Below are 17,328 nucleotides of genomic sequence, written 5' to 3'. Positions count from 1 at the left end.
CAGTTTGAGTATCACAAAGTATTTTTATTTATTTATTTTGGTTTTTGTTCCACACTGGTGGGCCTCAGGGGTTACTACTAGCTCTGTGCTCATAAATGACTCATGGCAGACTCAGGAGACCAAATGGGATGCCGGACATTGAAACTGGGTTTGGCCCAAGTTGTTTGCATGTAAGGAAAATGTTCTATCTCTGTGCTATCTCTCCAGCCCTTACAAAGTTATTTTATTTATTTATTTACTTACTTACTGTCTTGGGGTCACATCCAGTGGTAGTCAGGGATTACTTCTGTCTCTGAGCTCAGAAATTGCTCCTGAATGGCTAGGGGACCATATAGGATGCCATGGATCTAACCCTGTTCACCACATCACAAGGCAGAAGCTCTACCCGCTGTATTATTTCGCAGCCCCAGCCCTTAATTTCAAGACATTATGGAGTCTTTCATCCTGGCAGTGTTTGCAGTTACCTCTGGCACAGCTGTCACTGCTCACTTTAGGAGCAGCTCAGGGAACTACAGAGCTTGTCATGATGGGTGCACATTGGCCCATTGTGAGCCCAGAGTTGTATTATTGCTCTCTGGCAGTATTATCCAGCCCCCTAAGTGGACATTTTTATTGAACCTGTTCTCATCTGTGTGATAGCCAACATTCAGACAGAAAGCAAAGGTTCTGTTCTTCATCTGCTCCTGGATTTGGCTACTTCCATTAGGGACCCAGACTCATACACAAGGGGAGGGAGGCTGCTGTCCTCTTCCCTGTTTCTAACCATGAATGTTTCCTCTGGGCAGGACAGTGCAAGGTGAAGCCTGTGCTGATCTCCTGGTTGGAAGAAGGAGCCCTTGGCAAGCTGCAGAGAGGTGTGTTTGAAGGTGAGTGTGAGATGAGCCCAAGAGTCAGACCCTGTGGAGGAGTGTGGTAGTATCCTGGGCACATGTGAAATGTGGTTGCTGAGCAGTGTGTGTTGGTCTCCTGGATCAGGGGTGCATGACTTCTCCTGCTCCAGTTTACAGCTCTTGATGCTAAGGCCCACAATGTTCTCAAGCTGGGCTTTCTTGACTTTGCTCTTTCTGGTTTCCTGGCTGTCAGTATTTGCGGTTCTGGATCCTCAACCACTTTCTATGCTCTCATGCTAATTATACAACCACATGTTGGGGCTCTCTTCTCAGGGACAGCAAGGGGACGCCCTGTGTTCTATGTGTCCACAATCTTTTTTCTGTCTCTTTTTGTTTGTTTGTTTTTGGGTCACACACGGCAGGGCTCAGGGGTCAGAAATCACTCCTGGCAGTCATGGGAGACCAGATGGGATGCCAGGATTTGAACCACCATTTGTCCTGGGTTGGACGCATGCAAGGCAAATGCCCATCCACTGTTGTCTCTCCAGCCCCTTTTTTCCCTCATTTTTGATACTGCTTTAGTGGTTGTACTCAGTGGTCTCTCCTGGCCCTGTGCTTCTCAGCCAATTCTTGTGTACTCAGAGAACTAAATGTGATGGCTGTGATCAAACCTGGGTCCACTCCTCCACCTCTTAGAAATTTTTTTTGTTTTTCTTTTGGGAGCATTGCAGTGATTTTTCAAGAATTATTCTTAGCTCTATTCTCATATATTACCCCTGCAGTAATTTGTGGATAGATGTGATGCCAGAAACTGAACTAGGTTCATCCACTTGCAAGGTGAATCCCACCCAGGCTTTCCCATGTCACTCTCACATTAGAATATATCTTTTTTCCTATTTTGGAGGTTGTCTGGATCACACTCAGTGGCATCAGTGGGAACGCCTGGCTCTGTACTCAGAAATCACTTCTGGCAGGCTTGGGGAACCATATGGGATGCTGGAAATCGAACTGGGGTCTGTCTGGTGTTGTGCGCATGGAAGGCAGCCACCCTACCGCTTGCTATCACTCTGACCCTAGTGTGGGGTCAATATATATATATATATATATATATATATATATATATATATATATATATATATATATATATATATATATAGTCTACTAGATCAATACATGCAAGGCAAATACCCTACTGCTGAGCTATCTCCAGCACCCCTAAAAATATATCTTTGACGTATATATTTCAACCACAGTTGAGCTCAGCACAGTCCTAATGTGGACGTCTTTAAGTTCCTCATTTTGACCCTCTTAACCTGTCTTCCTTATTCTATAAGCTGATTTATTATCTGAAAACAATATACAGTTACTCTGCTGCTTATTCAGCCGGGTTTTATTCATCACATTCTTTTAGTGTTGTTTTGGTCCACACCCATAGACTTGAATATTTTTATGGCTTTGTGATCAGAATTTATTCCTAAACTTACCTGGCAGAGGAAATACCATGATCACCAAGGTGGTTTCCCCAGGGAGGCTTATCCAATGCACTCCGGATGTGCTGACCAATGCGATTTTCCCAAATGTGGGAAACTTTACTGCATAAATTAAAAAGAAAAGAAAAGAAAAGAGGGCCCAGAGAGATGGCACAGCGGCGTTTGCCTTGCAATCAGCTGATCCAGGACCTAAGGTGGATGGTTCGAATCCCGTTGTCCCATATGGTCCCCCGTGCCTGCCAGGAGCTATTTCTGAGCAGATAGCCAGGAGTAACCCCTGAGCACCGCCGGGTGTGGCCCAAACCCCCCCCCCCCAAAAAAAAAGAAAAGAAATTCTTCCTAGCAGCAGGCTACAACAAGCATATACAATGTCAGGATTTAATGCCAGGTCAGTCACATGCAAGGAAACACCTTCTTTGCTGTTTCTTTTCTCTGGCCCACTAGGAAATATATATATATTTTTTTTGGGGGGGGGGAGGTTACATCCGGTGACTCTCAGGGTTTACTCTTGGCTACACGCTCAGAAATCACTTGTGGCTTGGGGAATATTTTGGGACGCCGGGGGATTGAAACACAGTCTGTCCTAGGCTAGCACAGGCAAGGCTTACCCCTCGTACCCCCACTCCACCTCCAAATTTTTTGAGGGGGGGATATATTTTTATCTGTATGTTTAAACCATTGATGAGTGATTCTGTAATACTGTGATGATATTGCCTCTTTAAACAGTTTTTATTCAGTTAAATATTTGTGTGGTTTTTGGGTCAGCCCTGACAGTGCTCAGGTGTTATTACTAGCCTTTTGCTCAGAAATTATTTTAGGACCAGAGATATAGCATGGAGGCAGGGCTTTCGCCTTGCATGCAGAAGGACGATGGTTCAAATTCTGGCATCCCATATGGTTCACTGAGCCTGCCAGGAGCAATCTCTGAGCCTAGATCCAGGAGTGCTGCTGGGTGTGACCCCAAAACCAAACAAAAACAAAAGAAAACAAGTTATTCCAATTTAGAGAGGGGGACATATGGGATGTCAGTGATCCAACCTGAATCAGTTGCATGCAAGGCAATTGACCTCCCCATTTTGTATTGCTCTGGTCGCTAAACAGAGTCTTACATTTCATATCTGGTTTGTTTTTAGTATGCAGAGCACCAGTTCAGAATTCCTCCATTCTACACTTTCCTTTTAGAATGAGATCTCCAAACAGGAATGAGATGGTAAGATTTGCAAATTTCAAATCTTAATTTTTATTGTGGTGATGGGTTAGCTTGGTGCACAAACACACAGGACTTATACAGTGTTCCAGCCGTTTTACCTCATCTGTGGTCTCTGCAATAGTGGGAGCATCCAGAGCCCAGTGTGAAGAGAAGTAGCCCATTAATCTCATGAGTGCTAAACTCAATTGAATGATTTGTCTACCCCAAAGATCTTATTATTGTTCTTCAGAGCAAACAAATTCTGTGATTTGGGTGGGAAATGGTTTCAGGAGGGGAGAGATACAGTGATTTTGATTTGATGTAATATTAGGTCAAGCGTTTCAACTGGTTTGTGAGTAGAGATGGAAACCTGGATCTCATTCACCTCTGTACATGGTCCCCGATCCTCACCATATATGATCAGGGAGCACACATCCAGAGTAAACAAGAGCACTGCCTGGTAGGATTCCCATAGTGAAGAAAAAATTTAAAAAAATGATATTGAGCTCATTAAGTCGGAGGAATATGACTATTGTGAGACTTTGTTTCTCTTTTGGATCAACACCTGTGATATTTGGGGGTTTCCTTTGGAATGGGCTCATTTTTGATATCAGGGCTTAATTCCGAACTGGACTCTCCTTGCTATACTACTCTGACCCTACTGAGGTATTTAACATTCTGATCTGGTCGTTTCCTTTCTTTTGTGCAGAAGATCCCACCTGGCCTCAAGTTATATGCTCTTAGATCCTACCAAGCCCCAGGAGAGGATGTGTTTTACGTTCGTTTATATAGGGTTCAGAAATCGGGGTTTCTGTTCCTCTGCTCAGACTATGTTTTATCTCCCTAAGCTCATGTCTTGGCTGAATGTCTATCTCTCTCCAGAGACATCTACACATGTAGCGAATTGTTTTTCTGTGTTGGGGATCACATATGAAGGGTGGTTTTGAACATGGAGACTCAAAGGTTGCTGAATTAACCCTGTGCTGTTTCATAGGGAAGAGGCACGCCATGCTGGGTTGTGAATGATCCTGCGCTGTTGGACCCAGTCTCAAGGGAACTGGCCTGCCCTTATCATAATGGGAATGAGGACTCAGGGGTCATCTATTCAATTGGGGATCGGATAGAAGAGAGCGTCGGTACTATGAATATCCAGTCTTTTGGGCACAGTGCGCCTGATTCTGTTATGCCCAGTAACTGGACACAGACCTCCATAGTTGGAACACTTTGGGCCAAGAAGCCACCAGTGTTTGCTCTAACTCCCTCATATCAAGATACTCACAAGCATATTTTCCATGGAGTGTACCCCACCATATATAAGCAACGTGAGGGAGATTTCTCATGTGCTCAGCACTATGATGTGCCCTTATATACCCCTATTATACACGATCCTTCTGATGGTAAGCAAGGTGGATTCAGTGTGAGACAACTGTCACACCGGAATGATCCAAAGGAAGTCTGGACAGGACGCAAATGTCATCTTTGTCTCGAGAATGGCAAGTCCTTCACTTATTCTTCATCCCACACTGAACACATGAAACTTCATATAGCAGAGAAGTCTTGTATGTGTCAGGTGTGTGGAAAGTACTTCACTCAATCTTCAAAGCTTATTAGACACGTGGATATTCATAAGGGAGTGAATCCTTATACATGCCAGGAGTGTGGAAAGGCCTTCACTGAATCCTCATTGCTTATGCACATGAATATTCATAATGGAGAGAAAACTTATTCATGTCAGGAGTGTGGAAGCACCTTCATTACATCCTCAAACCTTTCTGGTCACATAAAAATTCATACAAGAGAAAAGCCTTATTCATGCAGGAAAGCCTTCACTAAATCCTCAGTGCTTTCAGTGCATAGGAAAATTAATGCCAGTGAGAAGCCTTATTCATGTCAGCAGTGTGGAAAGGCATTTGCTCGGTCCTCAAAGCTTAACAGACACATGAAAATTCATACAGAAAAGAAGCCTTATTCATGTCCAGACTGTGGAAAGGCATTTGCTCGATCCTCAAAACTTTTTGATCACATGAAAATTCATATAGGAGGGAAGCCTTATTCATGTCAGGAGTGTGGAAAGGCATTTGCTCGATCCTCAAACCTTTCTCACCACATGAAAATTCATATGGGTGAGAAACATTATTTATGTCAGGAATGTGGAAAGACATTTGCTCATTCCTCAAATCTTAACAGACACATAAAAATTCATACAGAGAAGCCTTATTCATGTCCGGACTGTGGAAAGGCATTTGCTCGATCCTCAAAACTTTCTGATCATGTGAAAATTCATATAGGAGAGAAGCCTTATTCATGTCAGGAGTGTGGAAAGGCATTTTCTCAATCCTCAAATCTTTCTAACCACATAAAAATTCATATGGGTGAGAAACCTTATTCATGTCAGGAGTGTGGAAAGGCATTTATTCGAACCTCAGACCTTAACGAACACATGAAAGTTCATACAGGAGAGAAGCCTTGTTTATGTCAGGCGTGTGGAAAGGCATTTGCTCGAACATCAAACCTTAACAAACACATGAAAATTCATACAGGAGAGAAGCCTTATTCATGTCAGGAGTGTGGAAAGGCATTTGCTCAATCCTCAAGCTTTTCTGATCACATGAAAATTCATACAGGAGAGAAGCCTTATTCATGTCAGGAGTGTGGCTATTCCTTCATTACATCATCAACTCTTATAAGACACATGAAAGTTCATACAGGAGAGAAGCTTTATTCATGTCAGGCGTGTGGCAAGGCATTTGCTCGAACCTCAGACCTTAACAAACACATGAAAATTCATACAGGAGAGAAGCCTTATTCATGTCAGGCATGTGGAAAGGCATTTGCTCGAACATCAGACCTTAACAAACATATGACTGTTCATACAGGAGAGAAGCCTTATTCATGTCAGGAGTGTGGAAAGGCATTTGCGCGATCCTCAAGCCTTTCTGATCACATGAAAATTCATACAGGAGAGAAGCCTTATTCATGTCCAGACTGTGGAAAGACATTTGCTCGATCCGCAAACCTTAACAAACACATGAAAATTCACAAAAAAGGCCGGAGAGATAGAATGGAGGTAAGGCGTTTGCATTGCAAGTAGAAGGTTGGTGGTTCGAATCCTGGCATCTCATATGGTTCCCTAAACCTGCCAGGAACGATATCTGAGCATAGCGCCAGGAGTATCCCCTGAGCACTGCCAGGCGTAACCCAAAAAACAAAAAAAAAAAAAAAAAAAAAAGGACTAGAATGTAGCAGAGTGGAAAATGTATTTGCCTTGGTAGCAATCAACCAGGGTTTGAATCTCGATATTTCTGATGATTTCCCAAGTCTGCCAGGATTAAATTTTATACTTCAGTTGGTCCTATAGCAATGAATACAGCTACATAACCTCGTTACTTGTCAGCTTTCCATTTATGAATTGCTTTGAATCTTTTTACTACTCTTGATGGGTCAGTTTTATAACTGTAACAAATTGATCAATCAATTATTTCTGCGTATGTCTCCTGATTACATTTACCGTATTTGCCGGTGTATAAGACGATCCTTCAACCCATGAAAATCTTCCTAAAAGTCTTAAAAGTAAGTTACTACTTAAAAGTAAGAGGGGTGTGGATCACTCGTCCCTGAAGCTGGAACAAGTTTCAGCATGCCGTATACCAGCATAGAATATGACTCTCGACTTTTAGGAAGTTTTTCATGGGTTGAAGGGTCATCTTATATGCCGGCAAATACGGTATTTTAGGCTAATGTCTGTGTTGTACATAGCTCTGTCCATTTCTGTGTTCTACATAGCTCTGCTACATTTCCACTCTTCTATCTGTCATTCAGCAAAACCTTTTCTTTTTTCTTTTTGTTTGTATTATTTGGGCCACACCTGGTAACACTCAGGGGTTATTCCTGGCTATGCGCTTAGAAATTGCTTTTAGGCAGTAGTCGGCAACCTGTGGCTTGCGAGCCACATGTGGCTCCTTACACTTTTAATTTGGCTCTTCTGTGTGCCGGGCGGCTTCTCCAGGAGTCAGAACTCTGCTCCTAGCCTCTGTCAGTGCGCACCCTGTGTGCAGCCCAAGCGCTAGTTCCAAGAGTGTAAGATGATACCCAGTAGCAACCCCAAAGGTATTCCCCCAACGTCATCCTTTCTTAAACCACTTCCTTGGATATGTAAAAGCCCACTGAAGATGTACTTTTGTCTCTGTCTCTTGACCTGAAGTCTCCTGGTATTGGGGATTGGTTTTAATAAAGAAAGAGGTGTTCTAGCTTTTTTCGCTCCAGGCAGAGAGTATAAGGTAAAAGGCCATGGACTCCATAATCATCCTTTCCTGGCTAGCTTGGTTTATTATTCCTTTCCTGCTACCCTGCTTCTTCAGACCAGGTTGGGTGGGGTTTAGAAATACAGTGCCTGGAGTGATCTTAAAACACATACTTTATTTTGCACAAGAGTAGGCATCTTTCACGAAGGGATTCTCAACCCAGAGTTTTATTTTCTGTGGATTCTCATGTTCAGAGTACTCATGAGTAAATTGTGAGTTAATGCCCTTAAATGTTGTTTTTCATATTGATTATGACTTTCTGCACAATATAAGTGCCAATCAGAATTTTTTTGCAAGAGTGGAAACATTTCAATATCTCCTTCCTAGACACAGCTATCCCAGAATCAGATTCTTTTTTGAATATATCCATCTTATGTCTCACTGTAAAAACTACTTGTGAAACTCCCCTGTAGAGAAATACTAAATTCATAGAGAAAATGAACAATGTCTGCCAAATACACAAGCTTAGCTACCCATTCCTTGTCCAACTGGGGCTGACAAAGTCAGAGTTCTGCTCTCACAGGACTGTACTACTTCCCTCTTGCCAACAAGGTGAGAGAGCACCCTTCCCTTGAACAGCCACTTCACTTCTTCATGGAGAAGATGCTAGTAGTGGGCATCCACACTCTCACCCAGGGTGGTGAATAGCCTGGATTTGATCACAACTGTGAATTTCACAAATTATCTTTACTGTGTCATCTGTCACAGAGTTTAGTTCAGCAGGGAGTTTTTTTGAATCCAGTCTATCATACAGTGAGCGGATACAATGTACGGGTGTGCAACTTCTGTTTCTTGTGACTACACAAAAACACTGAGCCATGCACAGTGCATTATCTGTACATACATCAACACATCAGATTATTATTCTGAGTGAAATGAGTCAGAAGGAGAGGTGTAGACACAGAATAATCTTTTGTGGCATATAAGAATAATAAATGGCAATATGGTGATAATATCTAGAGAAAATAGGGATGAGGGACAGGAGGACTAGTCCATGATAGGAAACTTGCCATAAAAAGTGGTGAGTTCAGTTAGAATAGAGAAAAGTACATTACGACATGGATAGTTGGAACATGTCACTCTGGACAAGAACTGGATGCTGAAAATGGACAAGTGACATGCATGGTACCCTTTAATTAACAAAACTGCAAACCACACTGTCATAATGGAAAAGAGAGATAGAAAAAAGCAAAATGCCTGTCCTGACATATGCAGAAGAGGGTGAAGGGGAAGGAAACAAGGGACATTGGTGGTGGGGAAAGTGCACTGGTGAAGGGTGGTGTACGTTCTATGATTGAAACTCAAATATGAATCATTTTGTAACATACGTTTCAATAAAAATTATTTTTAAAATGTTTCAGGCACTCTATCATAATTCCTTTATGATATATCATATGCCTTTAACAAAGTGCCATTTTTGTTTTTGTGTGTATTTTAGTTTGGTTTCTTGCAGCACACACTAAAGTTTCAATAGATTTTTTCCCTTACAGTGAAATCACTACTTTTCTCTGAAACACTGTCCTTGCTTTTAAAGATTGTTAAAAGGTTTTTCTCTTTTACCTGTTTCACCTCCATATTGTAGGGTTTCAAACTTTCAGCACATTTTGGTTATCAAAATGAAACATTCTGAAACATTTTGCTTACTTATTATCAGAAATCAAAGCATTTTCCTCGAGAATGGTGTTCACTATCCAGAATTAACAAATGATCAGTGGATTCAAAAACTGTATTTCATGGTGGATGTTACTTCACATCTAAATCAGCTTAATCATAAACTACAGGGGAAAGGAAACACAATTTTTTGATGTTAGAAGAAGTTATTTCATTTGAAAACAAATGATCTGTTTTTGCTCAAGATTTTGACAAAGAAACTTTGATTCACCTTCCAAGCTGTTAGAAACATTGCCAAAAAATAATTCTGATATTGACATTACCTTTTTTAAAACAGCACTTTTAAATATGAGGGAAGCTTTTCTCAAGAGCTTTCAGGATTTCAGAAACAGCAAAGCGACATTGGCCTTTGTTAAAAAAAAAAACCCTCTGGATGCCACTGTAATGGAGTTAATTTTTTCTCCCTTTAATATCGACATTGGCAACTTCGAAATGCAATTGCTGGATTTTAAAAAAAAAACAAAGAACTGTGGAGCTCGAAATTTGAACGTTTTTGTGCTAATTTAGAAAGATTGGAGGAACACAAATGTGAACTTCACAGCATAAGTGGTCTGCTTTGAAAGACCTGGACAAGGAAGATATGTTGGTTTTTAACACCTGGAATAGTATTCCTGACTCATATAATCAACTAAAAAAGCTAGCATTTGCTGTTTTTCCTTGTTTGGCTCTACATATTTATGCAAACAATCATTTTCAACCATGAATCTTATCAAGAGTAAATTGAGAAATCATCTCATCGATGAGAACCTGGAATCGTGCCTAAAATTAAAAACAGCAACATACAAACTTGACTTACTCAAACTATCCAAGGAAATGCAAGGCCAATGTTCACATTAGTGTTTGTGACTTTGTCAGTCATTGTCAGGATGTAATTTTCTCTACATTGTAAGGCAAATTTATGGAATTAAACGTTATCAATAAAATCGTTCTAAAGTTTTTGTTTTATGTGTTATTTGTATCCTCCTAACCTATATGGATACTTGCATCAGAATATTCTCAATAAAAACTTATTGAAACTAAAAACAGTGTACCATTCTATGTATTTTCAATTTGAAAAATGTGGCTCTCGGGGCCGGTGAGATAGCATGGAGGTAAGGCATTATTTGCCTTCCATGCAGAAGGTCGGTGGTTCGAATCCTACCATCCCATATGGTCCCCTGAGCCTGCCAGGAGCGATTTCTGAGCATAGAGCTAGGAGTAACCCCTGAGCGCTGCCAAAAGAAGCAAAAAAAAAAAAAAAAAAAAAGGAGAAGAAGAAGAAGAAAGAAGAAAAAATAAAAATGTGGCTCTCAAAATAAATTTCAATCTTGGTTTTGGCGAGATTTGGCTCAGTTGAAAAGAAAGGTTGCTGATCACTGCTTCTAGGGGCTGGAGAGATAGCATGGAGGTAAGACAGATGACTATTTAAATTCCTAAATAAGCTTAAAGAAATGTATCTATGCAGCTAAACTGCTTGAGGTAAAGATAGTTTTTTTAATAAACTTTTAAAATAATAAAAAGTCCAAAATCTTTCTGGGATTTAAATTTGACAAGTCATTATATAATTATTTCTAGTGGGAAATAGATTTGGGACAGCCTGGCGGGATTTACCTTGCACATCGTTGAAACAAATTCAATTTCTGGCATCCCATATACACCGCAAAGCACTGCCAGGAGTAATATCTGAGAATAGAGCTAAGAGTAACCCCTGAAAACCACTTAGTTGCTCCCCTCGAAAACAACAAACAAAACATTTCTTGATATTCTTAAGAATTGGTATTTACTTTGTAGAGTGGACCCAGGTTAGATTACGGCCATCACATATGGTTCTCTGAGTGCACCAGAACTGGTAGAGACAACAGGACCAGGAGAGACCCCAAGCACAACCAGCAAGGCAGTCTCAAAAATGAGATTAAAAAATACTTGGGTAATCACTGAAAATGATCCAATGGCAAAGACAAGGATGTGGATCTGTTCTAAATGCCAAGGGACAGTATACCAGAAAGCGCATTGCAAAGACAACAAAGTTCAAGATCATTGTGGACCTCAGCATCAAGGGCAGTGAACTGGAGTGGGAGAGACCCTACACACCTGATCCAAGAGGATGCCACACACCATATCGCTCAGTGCCATATTTTACATGTGACCACAATGATCCACACACACCACAGGATATGAATCGGGGGGCTCTATTCACTCTGAGCTACAAACATACATCTCTGCAGACTCCCAAGGGCTCCTTCCAACCAGGACATCAGAGCAGGCTTCAAACCACAATATACTGCCCCAGGAATGATGAGTTAGAGCCAGAGAAGGGGACAGCACCACCATGCATGAGTCTGGGTCCCTAATGAAATCTGGCCAAATCACAGAACAGATGAAGAATAGAATCTCTGCCCTCCACATGTACTTTGGTTGCTTGATTGGGCTGCTTGCACATTTCGTTGTGGTGGTCATCAGGTAATACAGACTTAATAAACTGATTCACAGGTGCCGGAGCTATTGCACACGCCCGACACATGAAGGACTCAGGTTCCTGAACCTGGCAGGAGTAATTTCTGAGCACAGAGCCAGGAGTAATCCCTGAGTGACCCCAGGTTTAGAACGCCCCGAATAAGTAACTGATTCTCAGGTTCACATTCCTTCAAATCTTACGCTATGGTTGTAAGATATACTTAATAAACATTTGTTTTGGAAAATGGAATAAATAGGTGATGTATTGATTCTGATGTTTATTGATGTCAGAACTCGGGGCCTTTATTTTGGGCTTCCTAACCATTTCATTATAGGAGAATTAACACTAAGTAGCAACCACATGGAAGGAAAGAAAAGAATGGAAGAGAAATATTAACATTTTTTATTCTCTCTTTTTTTCTAGTCTGAAAATTACATTTCTCCAAATGCTTTTTGGCAGACTTCCACTTCCATACTATGTATCAGAACTATTCTGTATGAAATCTTTGGCTTCAGGGGAATTGATAAGTTCAAGTTAAATTTTCTAATAAGCAAATGATGATAACAGGAATTGAAAATGGAAATAGACTTCAAGCCGGTTATTATATAGCTAAGCAAAGGTTTCTCTAGGATCTTGCTTATCATTTATAATTAAATGAACATATTAAAACCAAAAGTACTATTACTACATAGATAATAATAATGCCCAAATTACAGTATAATTTTATTGCTTAGAAGGAAATGTAGATTCATAATCTTGTATCAGTGAAAGAACAAAGAGGAACAGAATCTCTGCTCTTCATTTGCATGTTGGTTATCACACAAAAAGATGAGGTGTTAAAGAAAGACTGCAACAGAGGGTGCCAGATAATATGGTGGGGTGAGCAATAGTACAACTCTGGGCTCACACAGGGCCAACGTGCATCGATCATGGAACCCTCTGTAGTTCCACGAGCTGCTCCAGAGGTGAGCACTGAGGGCAGAGCCAGGAGTAACTGCTAACATTGCCAGATAGACAAACCTACAAAATGTCTTAAAATGTCTCTGGCTAGACCAGAGCAATAACACAGGGAGTAGGACACTTACCCTGCAGTGTGACCAGGGTTTGATCCATGCCATGCCATATGGTATCCCAAAGCATGTCAGGAGTAATTCCTGATCATAGAGCCAGGAATAATCCCTGACCATCACTGAATGTGGCCTAAAAACACAAAATAATAAAAACTAGGGGCCAGAGAGAGATAGCACAGTGCTAGGGCATTTGCCTTGCACGTGGCCGACACTGGACAGACCTGGCATTGATTCCTGGCATCACATATGGTCCCCTGTGCCTGCCAGAAGTGATTTCTGAGTACAGAGCTAGGGGTAACTGCTGATCACTGCCAGTTTTGGCCCAAAAAATAAAAAATCAAAAAATAAATTGTGGGGTTGGAGGGGCTGTGTCAACAGCACAATAGGGAGAGTGTTTGTCCTGTATGCAGCATGCAGACAGGTTTTCTTCACTGATGTACCAGATGGTTCCACAGGGATGCCAGAATTAATTTCTAAACTCAGAGCCAGGAACAACCTTTGAGCACTGATGGAAGGCCTTCCAAAGAAATAAATAGAAACCTATGGCTCAGGGGCCAGATCGGTGGTACAAGAGGTAGGGCCTTGGGCAGACAGTGGTTTGATTCCTCAGTGTCCCACATGGTCACCCAAGCCAGGAGCTATTTCTTTTTTTTAACTGCTGCATTCCATTTTGTGTATTTTAACATACATTACCACAATCTAATTTAATCATCAACCAGGCAAACTGAATATATTACAGCATGAAATAAATGTATTTACATATCATTCCAACAATATTCATAAGACTAAACACAGGAAATAGACATGGAAACTTTCATCTGGATTATAATCGGTTCATGCAAATAGAAATGTTCCACTGAGGCTCAAAAGCAATAGAGACCTTGAGCATCAGATCAGTTATTTTCAGAAGAGGAATTTACTAACACAAATGAGGAGAAAAGAATTCCCACTGGGATAAAGTAGAATTTAATGTGAAGGGCCCGGAGAGATAGCACAGCAGCATTTGCCTTGCAAGCAGCTGATCCAGGACCAAAGGTTGTTGGTTCGAATCCCGGTGTCCCATATGGTCCCCTGTGCCTGCCAGGAGCTATTTCTGAGCAGACAGCCAGGAGTGACCCCTGAGCACTGCCGGGTGTGGCCCAAAAACAAAAAACAAACAAACAAAAAATAATTTAATGTGAAGACCCAAACTGAATGTTGTTTTTGTGATGAATTATGTTGACTAGATATGGTGAGAAGAACATGATTTATAAGTTTAGGATTATGGAGGTACTTGAAAAAATATTCATGAGAAGGAATTGATATTTATTTTAAATGTTGTAAGTTCGTTTATATTTATATATTTATAACATAATGTATCTCTATAACAGAATAGACTTAAAACACTTTTAGGTAAATCAGTACGGCAGAGAAAAGTGGGGAAAATGACTGAAATAAGTGAATTAAAGTGTATGTACTATTTATCTACTATAAAGAAAAATGCATAGCGTTTTATTCAGGAGCGATTTCTGAGTACATAACCAGGAGTAACCCCTGAATATCACTGGGTGTGGCCCAAAAAGCAAAAAAAAATAATCCCCCCAAAAAACCCTATGGCTTGAATGATAGTACACTGCAGAAGATACTTGCCTTCTTCTGGGACAACCATGACGGCTTGATTCCCAATACCACCATGCCCTGCTCGAGTTGACTCCTGAGTGCAGACCTGGTGGAAGCTCCAGTTCTGCTGGGTTTACCCTAAAAGAAATAAACAAAAGTCAAAGTATAGCTCAAGACACAGGTCAAATAGGAAATGTACTTTGCGTACAGGAGCCTCAGGTTTGTTCCCTGCACTACACCAGCCCCAAGAAGGTCAGGAGATGCTGATGTCATGTGGCTGAAATAATTGTGAAGAAAACTTAAGTCAAACTTGCTCACATAAAAGTTGGACTTATTGGAAGTTTGGGACATAAATGCAAAGGAGCTGATCCAGGTTTGATCACTAGCACCCCAAGTAATTGGGAATAATATCAGGAGTCTTCCCTAATCTCAGTGGCCATAATAAGGTCTGAGCACTCCCATGTGTGGACAAGGACTTCCCACACTTACAAATATAAAATACTTGATTTTGGAAGAATTTTGGGATGTACCCACAGTGGTCAGGGCTGTCTCCTAGGTCTGTGCTCAGGGATGATCCCTGGAGGCTTAGAAGGCCGATGTGGAGCCGGATCAACCTGGTTTGCATAGGCCAATGTAAACAACCAACAAACTATAGTCTCAGACTATGTAATGGCATTTAAAACTATAAAGTTGGACTCATCTAAGAAATAAAGCCAGAACCTGGGAGGGTAAGACCATGGAGAGGAGCTTGACTATGGGGATCTGCAAAGTCATATCCCTTGTTTAACCCAGACCCATGACTGATATGTGATACCCCAAGGGTTTGTCTCCCACAGATACCCAAAGGAAGTTCTTACCTATGATTCATAGTTGCTGGTACATTTCCAGCATCACATCTCTGTAGCGCTACTCTGGAGGCATCCAGTCATGGCCATTCTTTTGGAGAGAAGCTCAGCATGGCCTGAGCCAGTACACAGGAGGGCATTAGGGCCCAGACTCACTCAGCTCTTAAGTAAAAAAGAGTCTTGACTTTACTGGACCCTTTAGGTTCAGTATGCTAAAGGGACTCACCTACTGCTTTATCTGTTAGAAGGAACCAGCCTCAAAGTCAGTATCTCAACAGGTACTTCTAGGAGACAGGCTCCAGAAATCCTTGTAGATCAGCCAACATAACCTAGGAACAATCTTCAATAAAGTTCTAGTGGTATGCAAGCAAGCAGAACTGGGCCAATGCCCAGTAACACTAGGTCCACTGAGCACTTCCAGGAGTAATTCCTCAGGCTAGAGGCAGGAGGCTAAAATGCACTCTGGGTTGTTTCCAAAATGATACACACAAACTAGCCCAATTCTGCTCCCAAACCCCATCTTTTCCCTTGGTACTCCAGAGAGAATGAAAGAAAATTCAAGGGCCAGTAAGTGAGCCAAAACCTGTGCTTGTCCAAATCAACACATGTTTACTCCAGAAAATATCTCCCCTTGAGCAGGTAAAAATGACCTGCCTCCCAATCCCTAGGCCTTCTCGAATAATATCTTGCTCATATTTCCCTCTTAAATCCACAAGCCATGGGACTGCAGACATATAGGCTTCAAAATTGCAACTTGTTTATGAATAGAAATGTGGGAACATGGAGGAGGCGAGACTGCAGAGTGAAGAACAAAAGATATGAACTGAATGGAATGAGCAACTGGGCCAACCAAGGGTCAACCCCTGGTATATAGTTGGGTCCCCTCATGTTGCCAAGAGTAAATCCTCAGTGAAGAGCCAAGAATAAGTCCTGAGTAATGGCAACATGGGAAAAAATTTATACAAAACAAAACAATGTTGAGATAGCACTGCACAAAGAAACCAAAACTAAAATCAAACTAAAACCCACAGGGAAGTGCACGTGCAGGAAAGGACCAAGCAACATTATTTGCAATAAAGCAGAAAATTCTTCACATAAAGTTCAGAGAGTTAGGAATAGTGAGAGTGTTCCAGGGCCTCTTTGAGAGTTCTGAGTGAAGACAGCAAGGAGACAGGAGCAAGGACATTGACCAAGCAACTGGGAGCAGCAGCAAAATACAAAGGAATTTGTTTGAACATATAGAACAGCATGGATACATTTTCCTTGCAATAGGCTGCCCCATACATAACCCCAGACAGCTTTTCTGGTCCATCACACAGAGCAGGAGGGCCACTTGAATGCAGAGCCAGGAGATCCCCTATTGGTTGTGGGTGCAGAAACTAAAAATTAGTAATAGGGCTTTTCTTTGGGTGAGGCAAGAATGATGCTTCAGAGTATAAATCCTAGGATCACGGAAATCCTAGAATCATTAGTTACATATTACCAGTCTATATTTTTTGGACTAAAATTATGGAATGATTCACGAATTTGTGTGTCATCCTTGCACAGGGCCATGCAATTCTTCTCTGTATCGTTCTAATTTTAGTATATGTGCTGCCGAAGCGAGCACACTGGTCCATATTTTACAGATTGCAGAACCCCATAGATTTTGAGATCTGTCAAGAACTATGATTCAGGAGCCAGATCTGAACATACTGGGTGGCCCTCAAACCAAACATAGAAAACTAGGACAAAAGTGGCACCAAATAGCAGAGTCCATCATCCAGGCCAGGAGCCATTACCCTGATGCTAGGGAACTGACACTCCTGTCCTCTCACCCTGTCCCTCTCTGGGACACCCTGTCCCTGGGAATGGGACTTCAGGTGGTAAAGCTCCTTGTTCTCCTGTCTCTATTAGGAT

The 17,328-nt window shown here is 41.5% G+C and overlaps 1 non-coding gene and 1 pseudogene across 1 annotated transcript; one reads left to right on the top strand and one right to left on the bottom strand.

Annotated features, from left to right (window-relative positions):
- Window positions 1–2,306: 2,306 nt before the first annotated feature.
- On the top strand, window positions 2,307–2,435 carry LOC126031466 (uncharacterized; annotated as a pseudogene).
- A 14,497-nt stretch (window positions 2,436–16,932) lies between these two features.
- Window positions 16,933–17,038, bottom strand: LOC126031756 (U6 spliceosomal RNA). The gene has a single exon (XR_007503587.1). It is a non-coding gene; the product is annotated as a U6 spliceosomal RNA (small nuclear RNA).
- Between the last annotated feature and the right edge of the window lie 290 nt (window positions 17,039–17,328).

Source organism: Suncus etruscus, chromosome 15, assembly GCF_024139225.1.
Source record: "Suncus etruscus isolate mSunEtr1 chromosome 15, mSunEtr1.pri.cur, whole genome shotgun sequence".
Taxonomy (NCBI): Eukaryota; Metazoa; Chordata; class Mammalia; order Eulipotyphla; family Soricidae; genus Suncus; species Suncus etruscus.
This window is presented reverse-complemented; position numbering and strand designations above follow the sequence as displayed.